Below are 18,547 nucleotides of genomic sequence, written 5' to 3' on the forward strand. Positions count from 1 at the left end.
AGCATCAGTTTTGGTTCTACTTTTCCCTTTTTAGGTCTCGCCCTTGCAGCGCGCATGCGCTGCGAAGGCAAATGACCTTTTGCCATTGCTTTGGCTTTTCAGCCAAGCACGTGCATGCGTTCCATTGCCTTCAATGGCAACGCGAGCACGTCAGGAGATTCACTTGCGGGAGCGCGCGGCCCATCTGGTCGCAATTATCGCACACGCGAGTGAATCGAGCCTGCCCCTCTCCTACCCTCCCCGCTGCGCTCGGCGCTCGTTTAACAAGAAGCCTTTTGTCCTACGATACTGTAAAGAGGCAATCTCTGCCTCCAGCCTCCACGTGTTCTAATCCAACTAAGTAGATGGGGATGAAATTCTAGTACTGTGGGATTTGTTGTTGCAGAAATTCCTCTTGTAAAATTGGCTATTGGCTATTGTCATATATTCAATGGTTTAGAAACCCCGGATCTTGTACTATCGTCTAGGAATGGCTGAAGGTGCTCTTGTTAGTTATTTTATTGGCTGCCAAAGCCGGAAAATCAGAGTCTTGTCTGGGATAGGCTGGAAGAAAGCGTCTCAATTGTTCATTGGCTGTAGAAAACTCATGTATCCCTCGAACAGTCTTTAGCTGCTGCACGTGCCTGCCTCTCGACAGTGGGTTGGCTAGAGCAAAGCAAGTGGGAAGATGCTGGATTTGTACTGAGAAATAGTTCACGGCGGATACTCAGGTGTTTATCGCCGACCCGGCTTCCTGGATTAAGGACAAACAAAGCCACCCGCGTTGGAATGGGATCCGTGTAGGTGAGTAGATTCGTTATCACCACAGGCTTAGTCCTCTAGACCCTGTCGCACAACAGCCTCCACGGTGCAGCCCAGGCGCCACCCGCGCCGTTCTAACGTCACCTGCTCCTCTCTGCTCCCTACCTCATTCGCTCCGCCCATGCCCAGGTACTCTACCGTCCCGGTCTGTGCCACCCCTGATACCGCTCATCGCTCATATTAGTGCTCAGTGCCGTGCAACCTCTGCTGTTACCCTCCGAGACTGCTCCGCAGCGGTTCCCCTCTCTCCCCCTAGCTGCTTAGATCGCGGCCTCTCCTTTACCCAGAGACCACAAGCTTCTGCACTCCCGCTCATTTTAAGTGTTCCTCCTTATCCATTCAACCCGTTATGCAGCCGCACCCCTTGTCACCTTCGGTTTGCAGTTCTAAGCAACTTCTAGTGCTCAGTTTTATCAACGTTCACATCCTGTATACCAGTTAAGCACAAGTATACTGGTAGAGTATCAGGTCCAAGCTAAAACTGGACGGAACATATGCGGTGCAGCCGGCGTGTCACTTTTCAGGAATGCAATGCCTTACTCTGGAACTTTAGGCTTGGTCCTAGGTATCTCCATCCATTTCAGAACATCAGCATTATTAGATCATTTGTAGTTAATCAGGATGGCACTTTACTTGTCTTATGTCGATAGTCTCTCTTTAAGTGTAATGCCTTATGCGTTTACTATGCATTGAAATGCATAAAAGAGAAGTTCCCTGAACAGCAACGCTTCCTTAAAAACTAGTGGGCAGGTACGTTCTTTGTTAGGAAGACATGCTATAAGCAGTAGGTACCCTTAATTGACGCGATGATAAAAAGTCTGACTGCAGACAACAGAGTAACATGGCTGTACGAGGGAGAAGGAATTGATGTCATCGTTGTACATATTCCGTTATTCAAACTGTTTCAGGGGTCACCTGTTAGCCTGGGTTGTCTGCATCAGTTTATCATAAAGTTTAGCAATCCACGCCTTGCAGTAGCGAATGTGGACAAGTTATACCGATTAACAATGAAAGCAAGTCCTAGATTCACTGCTCCAAGGAGGGTTTGATACACGGTGTTCGAGCGGTAACCTGTTAGTGAGGTGTCAAAGAATTCTTTTTTTATTGTGTGTGTGAGGAGACTACTTCCAACTGTAGATGTGGCTAGGTTGATGATAAATATGTTGATTTACTGTTGTAAGGACAATTGTTAGTTGGGGTCGAGTAATTTCCACCCTTGTGGTGGGAGTAAGAGGAATGCAATGTATTCCTAGATGACTTGTTGTTTCAAAGTGTAATATTTCCTCGTGATACAGGTTGGTGGTTGTTTGGCTCGAGTTGTAAACAAGTTTAATGGGATTGTGTGTGGGGGTAGAGGGGGATAGTGTTGTTAAGACCTCCTTGGATCCCTAGGAGACAATGAACCAGTAAACATTGATATGGGGTTTAAAAAGTCCTTTTGATTTGCTACTCTAGCACTTGGTTGGCTGTAATAGACTGGCTTTATGCAGGATGTTAACTGTGTTGAAGTGAAATGCATGGGCTAATATGCTATCCGTTTTGCATATTTTAAGTTATGTGGCATAAGGGCCAACCTACACCACCGGTGTTCAAAACTTCCTGTTTGAACCAGGGTGGTGGTGTTGATGTGTGCTTTTTTTTGCCTAACCTCCGTTCTCAAGGTGGCATATAAAGTTGAAGCCTTATCGCGGTGGGATTTGTGCACATTAAAGTGTGTTAGTCTAAAAGGTTGAGAAACAGATGTAAAGTTGCAGCTTTACTAGGACGGTGTAGTCTCTAGTATGTTGTGCGTGTAAGTTATAGGGGGGTTAATTTAAGAGAAAACAGTTGTCTGTTCTGAAGAAAATGCCTGCTTGACTTAAGTGATTCCTTAATCTATCAATATTTTCGAGCACTGTAAACCTTATTCAATCACATCGATTTGTCGAGCCATTCTTCATCGAGCTCTTGTATCTTTTACCGAATAGTTTTTAAAATGTTCTGTATGGAATATTTTATTTGTTTTCTTGTTACACTAACCTTCAGTTTACCTAGTTCATGAATTTGAGCGAGATCTACATTTTAACTGAACCTGCAGTATAAACCATCGGGTTAATATATAACTAACATGAAGTACCCATATCAAACGAGGAAAGAAATATCTTGTGACTGAACACACCTTTAAGATTAAGAATCAAATTTAGGTCGCAGACAGCAAACTAATCGTAAAAGATGGGAACAAAAGAAATTCCGTAATCTAAATTCTAGCTAAAATGACATTGACTTACACACATACATAGATCCAACTTTTTTAATAAACACCCACAATGTGATGGTAGGAATGCTTGCAATAGGTCTAACCGCTGGCAATCGCTCGAGGTGGCATCAAATCCTCATTCTTTTGCCTACCAGGCCACCTCCGTGTATGCAGTCATATGTATATCAGTTGATCTTACTCCAATAGGAACAGTCCCACCGGAACATAAGTAATTCAAAATCGCTTTTACGCAGTTTGGCACTCGTCAGTTGGGCGTAGCTTGATTCTAGTGGCACAGTGAGCACTACCCATATCAAGAGACACAAGCATTGGCATAGCCAATAGGTCTCACCTTTGGGACCTTATAAGTGTTTAACCATGCAACAGTTAATGTTGCTGCACCAAGAATATTGTGCTGCATAACTAAATACTTATAAGGTCCCAAAAGCGAGACCTATTGGCTATGCCAATGCTTGTTCTAAGAGCATTTGACCAGATTGATGTTTCCCCGATCGTGTTACTGTTTGCCTGTGCGCTGACTTCTGTTTATGTAAACAGGGCTGTCATTCTTGTTATCTCCACACATTTGCAGTACATTCAAAGACCGTGATCAAATGGCAGACACAATGTCATTTTCTTTCTTTGAATTTAAGGTGAGAGGATTTCCCCGTCCCCCATACCCACCCCTACTGCCTTGCTGCTTGCCTTTCTATCCCACCTCATGTTTTTCTTACTCTTCTTAATGGCCGGTGCCTACCCCTTTTCCAATTGTTGTGCTCTGTTGTGCCTTTAACTCTGCACTTTTTAATGTCCTCGTTGCCTGAAAAGTTCAGCTGTTGTGCTTCGATCGAAGCAGGGCAGGACTGGGAACCACAACCGGCCCTGGCAAAGTGCTCGCCCCCCCCCCGCGCGCCGTCAAGCTCTTATCAAGGGGCCGGTTTTAGGCCGATTTTGGTACAGGATCGATTTTGCAGCTATGCTGCAAAAACGGCCCTGTAACAAAAACGGCCCCCAGGGGCCCAAAAACTGCTCCCACTCGTGCGGCGCACTGGGGAATCGCCCGGTGCCTGCTATGGCCAGTCCGGCCCTGGATCGAAGCTGCTGCGCTTCGATCGAAGCTGCTGCAATGGGGGTGCTCTGCCGCTAAGTGAGTGCTTTACATGAACACTAGCTACATTACACACGCTCATATTCATTTTGTTCGGCATGGGACAATAAAGTAATTTACACATAATTGCACAATGTTAAGCCACCCCCCCAGTCATACTGACTAGAGCCATTTCATATCTATCTCACAATGACTCTTTCACTCAGATTGCAGATTTTTGCCATAGTTTTTTTTTTCACACTGGTTTCCAGCGGATCACTGACAAAATATCGAGTGACAGAATATCGACTAGCAAAAATATCGAGGAAAAAATATCTACAGACAAAATATCGAGTTTGTATCTACAAACAGGTAAGTACAAAAATATCGAGTACAAAATATCGTTTACAAAAATATAGTTTAAAAAAATATCGACTTTATTAAAAACAGTGTTAAATTAAATTAAAATTAAAAATTAATTACTAAAATATACTTAAAATACTTAAATTAACTTATAATAATTAAATAATTAATGAAAGTTATAAAAAAAATTACAATCATATTTGTTAAAACATATATATATATACACATAATATAATTAAATAATATCCAATATTATTACCGTACGAAAGCAGAAGTGTAAAAAATACTATTCCCACTCCACAGAGTGCAACTGTAGGGAAAGCGTTGGATAGCGTAGGGGTAAAAATTACTATTCCCACTCCATTGGGTGCAACAGTGAGGAAAGCGTTGGATAGCGTAGGGGTCAAAATTACTATTCCCACTCCAGTGGGTGCAACAGTAGGGAAAGCGTTGGATAGCGTAGGGGTTAAAATTACTATTCCCACTCCAGTGAGTGCAACGGTAGGAAAAGCGTTAGATAGCATAGGGGTAAAAATTACTATTCCCACTCCAGTGGGTGCAACAGTAGGGTAAGTGTGAGATAGCGTAGGGGTAAAAATTACTATTCCCACTCCAAATAGTGCAACAGTAGGGAAAGCGTTGGATAGCGTAGGGGTTTAAATTACTATTCCCACTCCAAAGAGTGCAACAGTAGGGAAATCGTTGGATAGCGTAGGGGTAAAAATTACTATTCCCTCTCCAAAGAGTGCAACAGTAGGGAAAGCGTTGGATAGCGTAGGGGTTTACATTACTATTACCACTCCAAAGAGTGCAACAGTAGGGAAAGCGTTGGATAGCGTAGAGGTAAAAATTACTATTCCCACTCCAGTGGGTGCAACAGTAGGGAAAGCTTTGGATAGTGTAGGGGTTAAAATTACTATTCCCACTCCAAAGAGTGCAACAGTAGGGAAAGTGTTGGATAGCGTAGGGGTAAAAATTACTATTCCCACTCCAGTGGGTGCAACAGTGAGGAAAGCGTTGGATAGGGTAGGGGTAAAAATTACTATTCCCACTCCAGTGAGTGCAACAGTAGGGAAAGCGTTGGATAGCGTAGAGGTGAAAATTACTATTCCCACTCCAGTAAGTGCAACAGTATGGAAAGCATTGGATAGCGTAGGGATAAAAATTACTATTCCTCCTCCAGTGAGTGCAACAGTAGGGAAAACGTTGTATAGCGTAGAGGTAAAAATTACTATTCCCACTCCAGAGAGTGCAACAGTAGGGAAATTAAATACTTCATATATTATTTCAATAAATATAAATTAATATCTATCTAAAATTAATTAAAAGTAATTACGAATTTAATATAATAATTAATCAATTAAAATTAAAAATTAAATTTAATTATTACAATTATTTAACTATTAATACAAATTATTTACAAATTAAAAATTAAAAATTTAACATTTAAAAATTAATTTACAATAAATTCAAATTAAATACAATTAAATAAATTGATTTATTTAATTAATTATAAATAAATAACTTCCCATCCTATTCCCCTATAAACCTACAACCCACTACAGAAAATAAATTATTAAATAACATAATTAGCAATTAATCAATTAAATAAAATTAATTAGCAATTCTAATTTAATTAATTACCCATAAAAAAGTAATTAACAATTAATTCTAAAACAATACCAATAAATATGTTAGCATATTTAATTATTTATAAATAAATTACTTCCCACCCAATTCCCCGATAAACGCACAACCCGCTACAAAAAATAAATTAGTAAAATTAACATAATTAGCAATTAATCAATTAATTTTAATTAATTGCCAATTAAAAGTTAATTAATTACCAAATATAAATTAATTAACAAATAATTAAAAATAAATAACAATAAATAAATTTACATATTTAATTAATTATAATTAAATTACTTCCCACCCTATTCCCCTATAAACCCACAACCCGCTACAGAATTAAATTACGCAAAAATTAAAAAATATTTCATTAATTAAAATTATTTATAACATAAATACGCACTTTTCACACATATAATTACATAAAAAACACTATAAAAATTCAATATTATTAAAAATTCGATAATTTTAATAACCTATATTATATACTTCGATATTTTAACTGTCTATATTTTTAACATTCGATATTACATTACTTACCTTAAAAACGATATTTTTGATGTCTATATTCTGTCCAGTCGATATTTTGTCCATTCGATATTTAAAACTCGATATTATGTCTAGTCGATATTTTCTAGTCGATATTTTGACTGTTCACCGTTTCCAGCCACTTAATTTTGGTATTTTGAGTAGCCTGTGGTCACGGTCTACAAACTGTTTCACCATGTCTGACATCTTGTGGTGAGGTTTGACCTCTCTTTGCACTTTTTTGTGTACTAATTGCTTCCACTTTATCAATCCCCCTTTATTGTGCATTTTTTCCCTTTTCTCCTCCTTAAAGCTTTCCCACTCCTTTCCATTATTTTTGCTCTACTTCCCCCCTCATTCTCTTTTAATATTCTCTCTTATGTAACCACCCCCCCACATGGTATGTTTAATCTGCATTATTCTATTTTAAATAAAAGTAACCACAAATACATAGTTTCTTATTCTATCTCTCTCTCTTGATTCTGTTTCTCTGTCACCATTTCTAATTCCTCTCTGTATCATTCTTTCTATTCAATTGCTCTCCTGAAATACTAACTAACTCTGTCTTTGTCGCATTTATTTATTTACCCCTAAAAAGACCCTTTTACCTGGTTCATTCTCTATCTCTTACCTTAATACTTATATATATATATATATATATACATATATATATATATATATATATATATATATATATATATATATATATATATATATATATATATATATATATATATATATACACACACATACATATTTTACATTATACTGATTTCATACTCTGTCCACACAGTTTATAATATGCTGCATTACCAAATATGCAGACTGACCTCGGAATATAGCATTTCTTCATTCTCCCCTATTAGATGTCTCCATCTGCTATAATAATTCAAATACAACTTCCCAGCATTCACCCTACCATTATTTATATCCCGCCAAAAGCTAAAATATATACATAATACAAAGAAGCAATACAACAGTCAGAAAAAAGTTACCAGCATTACACACACACAAATTCCCCCACATTTTTTATGTTTTTACTTTTTTTTAGGATTGTTAAGTAGTACAGAATATCTTCTTGGTTATATATAAATAAGCAGAAATGCTCATAGCAACTTATTATAACTTTTCATCGTGCTACACAACAGCCACACTGCTCTAAAACATAACTTTAACACATTGACTCTGTTACATAATTCCACACCATATAATACTGCTCCACACCATTGCACATATTACCACTACAAATCATGCCACATAATTCCACACAGCACCACACAATCCAATTCAAGGCCACACAATTCTGCACCACACAACATATTCAAATTCCACATATTGGCACTGAGTGCCACATATTAAGCCACACATAATTACACCCTACTCAATACAACTTAAATACACCCCACATAAATCCACAATAATACAAATTCCAGCAATCCACATAAATGCACTCCACACCATGACACATAATTCCAATAAGTATAATTTCGTTCATCGCAACATAGTTCCATGCCACACAATTGAACTCCACACATTTCCAATACTCACCGCATAATTCCACACTAAACCACATATTTCAAATACACAACACAATTCCACGACACACCACATACCTCCAATACACATCGCAGATTCACAAATGATACTACAGCTAACAATTCAAATACAACCCACCTAATTCCATTCCACTCCACATTCATCCACTACTCTGTAAACCAAAACATTTAGGTAAAAGACATTGTCATTTACAACGCCAATAGCTCGAACTCTCACAAATGTGAGACCTATTGCATTCCAAATGTTTGTTTCTAAAGGAAACAGGTGTCATGATCCATTTTCCTGACAATTAATCATTTTACAGATGGAAAAAAATAAAAGCTCCCAGGACATTCTAAAATTATGATTGTTGTACAGGATATATGTACAAGGAAGGACACAGTTTCTTCCACAACGCTAGAGGTGCTGAGATTGAACAGATCTGTGGAAGGTAAGTACAGAGGATAGTACACCACACTAGGAGCTTTGTAGACGTGTGTGCCAGATATGACAGTGAACAGCATAGCTCTGAAGTATGGTAAAATAGTAAACCATAGCAAGTATGTACAGAGACGTTTTAAGGCATGGGCCAAGTAGGCTCTGGCCAAGGGCCCCAACCTTTCAAGCCACTCCTCGACAGCGCTAGCTCTGTTCTGCAGCCTGTTGCCCTGATGATCTTGAATAATTCTGAAAGAGAATGTTTTAAATACTGTATTCCTTTAATTTCTTATTTCATGTGGGTGATGTGTGAGATTCTATTACATACATTTTGTAGAGAAATGTTGTATTTATGTTTAATGCAACATCCCTAAAAACGTTTTGTTTAGCTTAAAGCGGGACTCACATATGAGAAGTGGGGGGGGGAGGGGGTAACAGAGATTACTTGCAATAATATTAGTGAGCTGCTGCTGTGTTACAATATTGAAAACATACGTCACAATCCCAAAAATTAGACTTAAACACATTTAGAATTTGGACGAGCGTGTCAGTGACCTGGCCAAAGCGGGCTTGAATGAGCTGAAACGGGATCATAAGTTCAAAGCTGTCCTGGACAGGGGTCCCCAAAATATGTTTGGCCCAGGCCCCCAAGATCCTTAAGATGTCCCTGAGTATGTAGATAAAAATCAAGCAAACCTTTGAAAGAAATGTGGGTTTATAGCAGAAGAGGGAGATGGCAGACTTCTCTCAACTCTCAAACACAATTGTGTTGAAATAAGCCTAAAACGTCAGTAGGAGGCACAGCCTTAAGTGTATAACAAGCATTGGCAAAGCCAATAGGCCGAACTCTGAGCTTATCGAGTTATTAATCTTTTTTAGCCGTTTGTTTGTGAGGTTGCGGATGTGTTAGGTGCGCTTGTTTTCAAATGTGTGTGCTAATATGTCCATGTTATTAAATTGTGTTAAAAGCGTGCATGCTGCCTGTGCGGTAATAGTATGTCAGAGAGGGACTTGGGCCCATCAAAGAGAGCACTACGGGAAAACGAAGGCACTCCGTACAGTTAGGTGCACTATACACTTATTTTAGTTCTGTTCCGTGATTTTGTTTGTGTGCAGTAGATGTTGCTAGAATTGAATATTAATTGTGATGAATACGCACAGACCAAAAACTGCAGCTTTTTCTAGCAGGTTTCTATAGCTTCTGTATTGTAGTGGGAGATTGTGAATACTGATAAGCAGCGATGTCTTCTTTAGGCAGAAATGGATTGTCTTGGTGACTGAGGTTTGATTTTGTGCCGTGAATTTTCAATAGCTGCTTTTCATGATGAGTAAAGACGAGTTTGGCATGCACAGAGTGTTTTTCTTTAAAAAAATGATTTTTAAGTGTATACTCTTATTTATACTTTTGCAGTATGTGAGTATGGTTTAAAATGGAACATGGATTTTTCACATCTTCACACATAGGCGCCACCCCAGTATCCGCTGGACAACACTGGCTACACATATGCGCTTAGATGAGATGAATTCATTTTTGTATTTTTCTTGACCAGCACACAATCTTGACTATTTTAAGAAAATGCTGGTACTGTGATGTTTTATTTGTTAAACAGTAACTCGTAGCATTGACGTTATTTTTATTTTGAAAAGTTTTATTTTTATTTTTATTTGAAAAGTTTTATATAGTGCTGGCTAAACCCAGAGGTATCAGAGCGCTTTACATGAGGATCAGCGAGTTACAGGTTACATAGTTAAAGCAATTAAATCAAAGAATTACAGAGGGAGGGGAAGGGAGGGAAGGAAACACAATGGGGAAATGAGGAAAACAGTGTCAGATGACCAGCTGGGTAGGTGACGGCCGAGGGGGTGAAACCAAGGACAGACTCCTCTATAGCTGCGTATGACAGCTCCACCGGGCATCGGCCAAGGTTACTTGTGCACCGAGGTAAGTACAAACAGTTTTGGTATCCGCCCAGAGTTACAGGTTACATAGTTGCATCAATTAAATCAAAGAATGATGGAGGGAGGGAGGGGGAGGGAAGGAAACACCCAGGGGAAATGAGGAAAACAATGTCAGATGAACGGCTGGGTAGGTGATGGCCAAAGGGGTGAAACCAGGGCCAGACTCCTCTATAGCTGTATATGACAGCTCCACCGGGCATCGGTCAAGGTTGCTTGTGCACTGAGGTAAGTACAAACAGTTTTGGTGTCCGCCCAGGGGCATCATCAAAGGTCCATCGAAAGTTCCATCAAAGTTCCACCGGGCATGGGCCATGTTGATCCGGCTCCGTGCTATGCATAATGTTCAAGGTTTCAGTCCGGGGGCATCGTCATAGGTCAATTGGCAGCACCCATGCTGGAGTTACTGGGAAGCTAAGACTTACTGTAGAGTTGATATGCACATGTTCCTTCTTACATTTTAAATATATATATATATTTTTTTTATTGGTACTTTTTACGCATTTTGTTTACAGTCAGAACTACTTCATGTTACCTACCGCTTCTGTCCCTATTTACTATGTTTCTGCTCTAATTATCTTCTCATCCCTGACAAATGAACTGATTGAGATAGACTGAAAAGTGATGCCCTTTAACTGTTGTCACGTTGGACCATTTGGCCGAGACCTAAAGAGTGGCCAATATACTTTGGCATTGTCATCCTATAATTAGCAAAGTAAAATGTACCCTGAAATGGATTAACTGACAGCAATCACCACACTGTATATCTATTAGCCAGAACTGCACGCCATATGAAAGTGTTTTCTGTAGCCTCATACGCCCTAAGCACATGAGTCGTGTAAGGCCATGTGTATTAGACAAATCTAAAGACTTGTGTAGCCAGCAGTGTTTGCCACTCCTGGCCGTGAGATAGGCACCCATGGAGTAACACTTTGTGCAAAGCCCCCAACTGCTGCACAAATAGAGAGGAAAAGCTGGCAACATTTGAAGCGCGGGGTAGCATCGACTCCCGTATACTGTGCACGCGAATTAGCCTAGCCAATAAGGGGCATTATGGCTGATCCTAGACGTAGAGGAGGAACTTTGCAGTAGAAACAAAAAAGATAACTAGTCCATCTTTTATATCCTTAGGGCCTTCAACCACTAGTCAACTTCAAATTTAGTGTAATCTGACACACATTGAAATGTTGTGCTGTTGATTGGTAATAAGTGTAAATGGGAGCGAGGGATCCAAATTTGAACAAAAGGCGCACAAGTTCTTTGATGGAAGAGGGGAGCGTGACTTATTTCACTAGATGACAAGAGGTTGGCTTGTGAAGAAATAAAGAAGTAGTGCTGCAACAATGCCCTAAAATGGCCTCTGCAGAAGTTTAACAGTATTTCACCAGTGCTCTAAGGAGAGCTAAACACCGAAAGAACCATGACATATGCATGCTTTTGGAATATGGGGAGAGCACAAAATTGAGCGATCATGGTGCCAGCAAAAGGCAACGAGACAACACATGTGCGCTATCTAGAGCAGAGATCTAAAAATGTGTGTGATTCACTTAAAATGGTTACTGAAGAGAACTGTGCTAAAATTTGTATTGCAGGACATTGCCAGAGAAACAGCCAATGAAAAGTGTGTAAATCTCTAAAAATGCCAATGTTGAGTAAGCTTTTAGAAACATACAGAGGGTAAAGTAGCTTACCATTGCTACAGAAATCTGAATGTGACACGCTGGCCACATTATTCATTCCCAGTGGGCTGGTCATATGTTTTTAATTTTCAGTGTGCCAACCAAGTTCTCTATCCTTCATAGTTTGATAAACTGAGTGCAATTATATTGGGTAATAGGAAACATTTAATTGACAGCATAACAACAAAACTATATGGTAGTAGCAAGTAGTACATGAAATTAAGCCATTAGTAGAAACATTGTGAGTCAAATAAGAACTCATTCCACAACTTGCACACAAAATTACATTATCAAGAAAGCTTGATGTACTCTATACACATGGCATGATTATTAGAAACATCTGTTGTACATACATACCAATTATGATCAACACAAAAAAGTTTCATGTACTGTACAATTAGAGTGAGCCTTCACTGTCACACAATATACATAAATACAAGTTTCCCAATATACTTTTATGACATATGCAGCAGATCCGAAGAACAAGGCCCCTAATATTTTTGCACAAGGTCAATGTCTATTTCAAAGGTGTGCAAACAAGCAAGAAGTAACTCAATGGTTTGAATATCATTTCATTCATTGCCATGTAACGTGTGATCAGATTAGTTCATGGCCATGGATTGCCATAAACAGGTATCATAAATTGTCCTCCTCTCTTCACCAATTAACAGGCAATAAACTGTAATTGTAGTGTACACAGGAGTGTGCACTGTAATGTATCTTCCCCAGTTCTAAACCACATACACCAGGTCCGTATGGTATGTGGTGATTTATCAATTGTGAACACTTAAATAAAGCTTATGTCGCTCAGATTATTTGTGTGTTGAATCTCGGACCATTGTTTACAAACATTTGGAAAACAAAGGTGAGTCTGCTGGACGGTTTCCAAACCTGGGTTTGATGTAGCTTGCATGTAAATTAGACTTAGATTCACATGCAGATTAGCAGAATATAAAATGGTATGATGGCAGGGTTCCATCACTGCGATGTTTGAACAGCTGGAGTCAGTTACACTTGGACTGGTGATGGCTGAGGTTTGCAACTGATAAACCTAATGGATTCTCTCCACCTCGAGTGTGCTATCGTAATTATTGAACGTTACACTGGTGCCTAAACATGAAGAAGAAAAACTAAAGGAGGTGTGTAGGAGAGTAGGGTCTGCAATCCTATGATCACCCAGATTTTTGCTTTTTGCTGCACTGGTTTACGACTTTCCCTGGCTGTGGGCCTGCTAATCAGACCCACAGCCTAGCTGTTCTCTCTATCCAAATTGTACTTAGGTACTGAATTGGCACTGGGCCCTCTCCAAGTCCCTGTACCCAGGGCTGAGGTGCACCCAGAAGTCTCCCAGGGGCTGAAGCATGTATTATGCCACCCCTGGATTGACTAACTAAAACTGACACAACTGGCTGCACGACAGCTGGGGCAAGGTGGTGTACTCACCCTTTGCTTTAGATATAGTATACCTATATCTAACCCTAAAAATGGACACACAGATCTCCTATCAGTCACTCCTATAGCAGGCCTTAACAATCCTGAAGGCAGAGTGCTTGGAATCGTGTGAGATGGTGCTCTAGCATGAGCTGAGCCTGTCTGCGGCTTTCGGGATCCATCCCTTAGCCGTTTCCATGATATCGCATACCATATACTCTTAAGTGCATTATAATCCTCGCGGTTATGTGCCAACTCTGGTATCGCTTTATCAAAACATGTCGAGTAAGGTGTCATACGAATTGGAATACTAACCCCTCGCCAATTCTGGCGACGGGGTTAGCATTCCACCCTTCTAGAGGGACACGACATGCCTGTAACCTATAACCCGGTTAAAAGTCAGACAGAGCCTTAGCATCCACAAAATGGATGCTGCCACCGAGACACAAGTCTGCCCTCCTGCTGCTGGGAGTCCTCCCAGAGCAGGAGATAAGGACAAAGGGTTTCCTGCCAGGGGCGGTGCCAGCACCGTCCCAGACAGGGTTTTGTGTATTGTAGGTAGGCAGGGCTTTAGAGGAAGGTGACTGCAAGTGGCACCCCGGTGCTCACTGTGCATAGGCCGGCTGGAACCAGTTCCAGGGGCACTCCAGCCCCTGGCCTGGGGAAAAGCCCGCCAAGGAAGTGGGTGTAACCACCCCCCTCCTGGTCCCACCCATAGGGCAGGACCTAGTCGCGTGCCAGCCCCCTTTTACAGGATAAAGGTAGAGACTGGCCCCCTTCCAAATCAGATCATCTTTGAATCCTGAAACTACTTTCCACGAAAGGAACTCAAGACTTCTTCCTAAGATTTCTCCCTTGTGACTAAGGAGTAGTCACCCTGCATCCGCAGGCACCATCTAAAGAACACTGCGGTCTGCTGTAAGTCCTTCCTCCGGAATCCGACTGCCCAGCTCGACGAGAACCGGCTTCCCTGGCACCTCTGACCTCTACCCACCTCTACAGCCCAGCTGAGAACCGTGGGTGCGACGAGACCTCAAGGGACCGGCCATCTGCAAGACTGCACGACTTCTTTCCAGCAAGCCCGCCGAGTGAATTCCTGGTGAGTGCTTTGGGGTCCGAGAAGCCCCCACCCTGAGCAGCTCCAGCACCGAAGAGCAGCCCCCCAGCATCTCCACGATCTGCGTGGGGCCCTTCTGCTTTCCGCTGCTCACCGCGTTGTTTGGCTACTAGCCCGTTGGCTTGTGGCCTTCCTGACGACGCCCGACGACATTTCTGCTGCTGGTCTGGTTGCTCCAGACTGGCCCTTGCTCCCTTCCAGAGGAGGAGCACCCCGGACCCTCCTGGTCCACTCAAGACGCCATTTTGAGTCCACCGCGTGGGCTTGAATTAGCCAAGGCTTGTTGCCCACTCCTGGGTAACTTCGACGCCGACGACTTCATCCTTCGTGGGACAGCTCGCACCTCCATCCTGGTCGCCGACAACGCCTCCTGGTCCGAGAGACTGCAGAGCCCAGCAGCGCCCACTCACCTGACTGCGGTGACTTCGCCCGGTGCCATCCTGGTGCCCACTTAATCACTGGCTAGTGATTCAAGAACTTGGTCCCCTCTGCTTTCAGGTTTTCTTCTTCCTTGATCCAGGCTTGGATCCATCGAACTTTTCTTCACTGGTCGCCTGCCAGCAACTTCTTCCTTCCAGGCTCCTGGTCCGGCAACGAGATCCCCGACGTCTTTTCAGACCTATGCAGCTGCAGCCCCTGGGCTAGGTAACTTCGGCACTCCGGTGTCCCAGCATAGCCTCACTATCCAAGGGTCAGGATCCACTGTCGTTTTCTCCCTACCAGGTCGGGTTCGCCCGTGAACACTAACTTTGTGAATTCTAGCTTCCATAGACTTTGTCCCGCATCCCGCGTGAGAGTGCACACTCTGCACCCGAGTCCCCTGGGCCTCCTAGTAGTAATCTAACGATTCCCTAGTCCAGTCCTAGCGATTCCAAAGCCTATTAGAACTGTTACTTACCTGCTAGTAATTCGCATTCCACTTTTAGCGTATATGGTTTTTCGTGCCCCTCGGGCATTTGTGTAACGTGCTAACTTAAAAGTATTTTCGTAAGAGTTTTGTTGTGTGCTTAGCTCCCTGTCTCATAAAGAGCCAGGGTAGTCTTGTTATAAATAAATACACTGTTTATTTTCATAACAACTTGTGTGGTGTCCTTTCACTGGGTGTTCAAGGGGTAATGTGATGGTAAAACAGCTGGCTTAACACGCCCTCTAGAGTCTTAGCCTTAGACTGCTCGTATCCATGCTACTAGGATAGCTGGTCTATAAGGTTGACTTACAACCAATCATCAATAAGGGTTGTTTGGACTGATATATAGTGATCACTAGAATAGTGAGCACTGCACATCAGGCCAACTTCTCACATTGGTGAGCAGCGGTTGGGATTTGAGCTTGCTGTTGTTTTACCACACATATCCTAAGAATATCTTGTGAAAGATCACATAAGTACTAAAGGTACATATAACTTAGCTTAGAATACTCTGAGTTCTACTGAACCAGCTGTTGTAGCTCCTAGGGCCTAGCACACCCTAAACTACAACTCTAGCAAGGGATCAGTAGGCAAACATATAGTGTAGGTAAGTGCACCACTTACACCTCACTAGAAAAGCATGTCGACTCAGGGGGACTCTACTGAGACTCCCCTGGTCAGTGTTGACCCTCCACAGGTCACTTCAAGATATGCAGCTCTCAGTTTCCATGAGATGAGACAGATCTGTGTCTCCAGAAAACTGAAGCAGGGGTCTAACCCCACCACTTCCTTTCTGATAGGTCTCTTAGAGACATATGATGCCAGAAAGCTTTCTCAGTTACATGAGAACATGCCAGCCTTAGAGGGAACCTCTGGGGATCCAGATCTCCACAACACTGATTCAGCAGTTGAGGAGGAGGATCAGGAGGTACTCTCTGGGGATGAGGTAGACAAGGGTCTTGAGGTAGTCAGAAGGCTAACTAGGACCAACTTAGACTTACTTGGGCTAGGATCTGGGGGCCCCCCAGTACTGACCCGAAGTGGGCCTAACCTTGGAGTTAGGAGAGATAGATCTCTTTCTAGGGACTCCAATAGATCTCTGCACTCTAATGCCTCTTCTCAGGGGAGAAGGAATCCTCCACAGAGGAGATTTACTTCCCCTCAGAGAAAGGAGCATGAAGCTAGAATGAGACAAGCTGAACTGAGGATTGAAAGGGAAGAAATTGCCCTGGCCAAAGAGAAGCTTGCCCTGGCAAGAGAGCAGCAGATGAGTGGGCTAGCTCCCACTGGTGGCAGCAATCTCCCAAGAGATAGAGAGAAGGGTTTAGATACTAAACACCTGACTAAAATAGTGCCCCCCTTTAAGCAAGGGGATGATATCCAGAAATGGATGGCTGCTCTGGAGAGGGCCTGCACTGTGCAGGGCATTCCCCAGAGTCAGTGGGCAGCTATACTGTGGCTCTCCTTTGATGGTAAAGGTAGAGATAAGCTCCTCACTACAAGAGTGGAGGATGCTAACAATTACCAGGTCCTGAAGAATACACTGGTTGATGGGTTTGGTTTAACCACTGAGCAGTACAGGTTGCTGTTCAGAGACACCCAGAAAACTCAGTCTCAGGACTGGTCTGATTTTGTGGATTGTGCCACTAAGGCTTTGGAGGGCTGGTTGCTGGGTAGCAAGGTTACAGATTACACAGGATTGTATAATCTAATGATGAGAGAACACATTTTGAACAATTGTCAGAACCAGTTGCTGCACCAGCACCTTGTTGATTCAGATCTGACCTCTCCCCAAGAATTGGGAAAGAAGGCAGACAAATGGGTCAGGACAAGGATCAAGCAGAACCAGAACCAGAACCAGGGTGGTCAGAAGAAAGCAGACCAGAAGGGTAATGTTAAGAATGAGCAAAATGACCAGAAGTCTTCACCAGGTCCCCAACAAACCAAAGAGGGTGGGGGTCAGGCTTCCCAGAAGAAGAAGACTCAAGAAGGCCAGTCAAAAAGGTGGTGCCAGTACTGCAAAAGTAAATCTCACTGGTTTAGTGAGTGCACCAAAAGAGGAGGACAAACTCCTGCCACTACAGCTCCTAAAGCAACTGCACCCCCTAGTACAGTCAGTAGTGGTAGTGTCACTCCCAAGGCATTAGTTGGGTTAACCTTGGGTACTGAGGGGTCTGACAACTTAGTTGGCACACTCACTCAGGCTGTCCTTGTCTGTACAGGGGATATGGATATGTCCCCTGAAATAAGTCCCAATACCTTGGGCAAATACAGGCAGACACCTTTGATTAATGGCAAAATGGCTCAGGCCTATAGGGACACTTGTGCCAGTGTCACCATGGTGACACCTAACTTTGTGGACCCTGGACAGATCATGCCAGGTACTGATTTCCTGGTGACCAATGCCAGCAATGTCACTACTAGTCATAGTGTGGCAATTGTAGCTTTCTCCTGGGGTGGAGTGAAGGGACAAAAGAAAGTTGTAGTCAGTTCAGACCTCCCAGTTGATTGTTTGTTGGGCAATGATTTGGAGTCATCACAATGGTCAGAAGTGGAGCAGAGGACTCACATGGAGATGTTAGGCTTGCCAGCACATGTGCTTGCTGTGACTAGGTCACAGGCCAGAAGATGCCCCACTGAACAGGTGCTGGATCCTGAAATTATGGACCAGACACCTCCCAAGAAGAAGAGCAGTAAGGGTAAGGCTTTGCCTTCCCCCTTGCCCCAGGTTGAGGATCAAGTCTCTGAGGAGGCTGATCTAGAAGAGCTGAGGGAAACTGAGCCTAAAGAGCTTGAACTTGATCAAGTTGAGTTTCTGGGCTCAGGGGGACCCTCC

At 42.4% G+C, this 18,547-nt stretch overlaps 1 protein-coding gene across 9 annotated transcripts in view; it reads right to left on the minus strand.

Moving 5' to 3' along the window:
• Nucleotides 1-18,547, minus strand: part of HFM1 (helicase for meiosis 1) — a 4,349,684-nt gene that overhangs the window by 400,231 nt on the left and 3,930,906 nt on the right. The window lies entirely within an intron of this gene.

Source organism: Lissotriton helveticus, chromosome 1_1 (genome assembly GCF_964261635.1).
Source record: "Lissotriton helveticus chromosome 1_1, aLisHel1.1, whole genome shotgun sequence".
NCBI classification, from domain to species: Eukaryota; Metazoa; Chordata; class Amphibia; order Caudata; family Salamandridae; genus Lissotriton; species Lissotriton helveticus.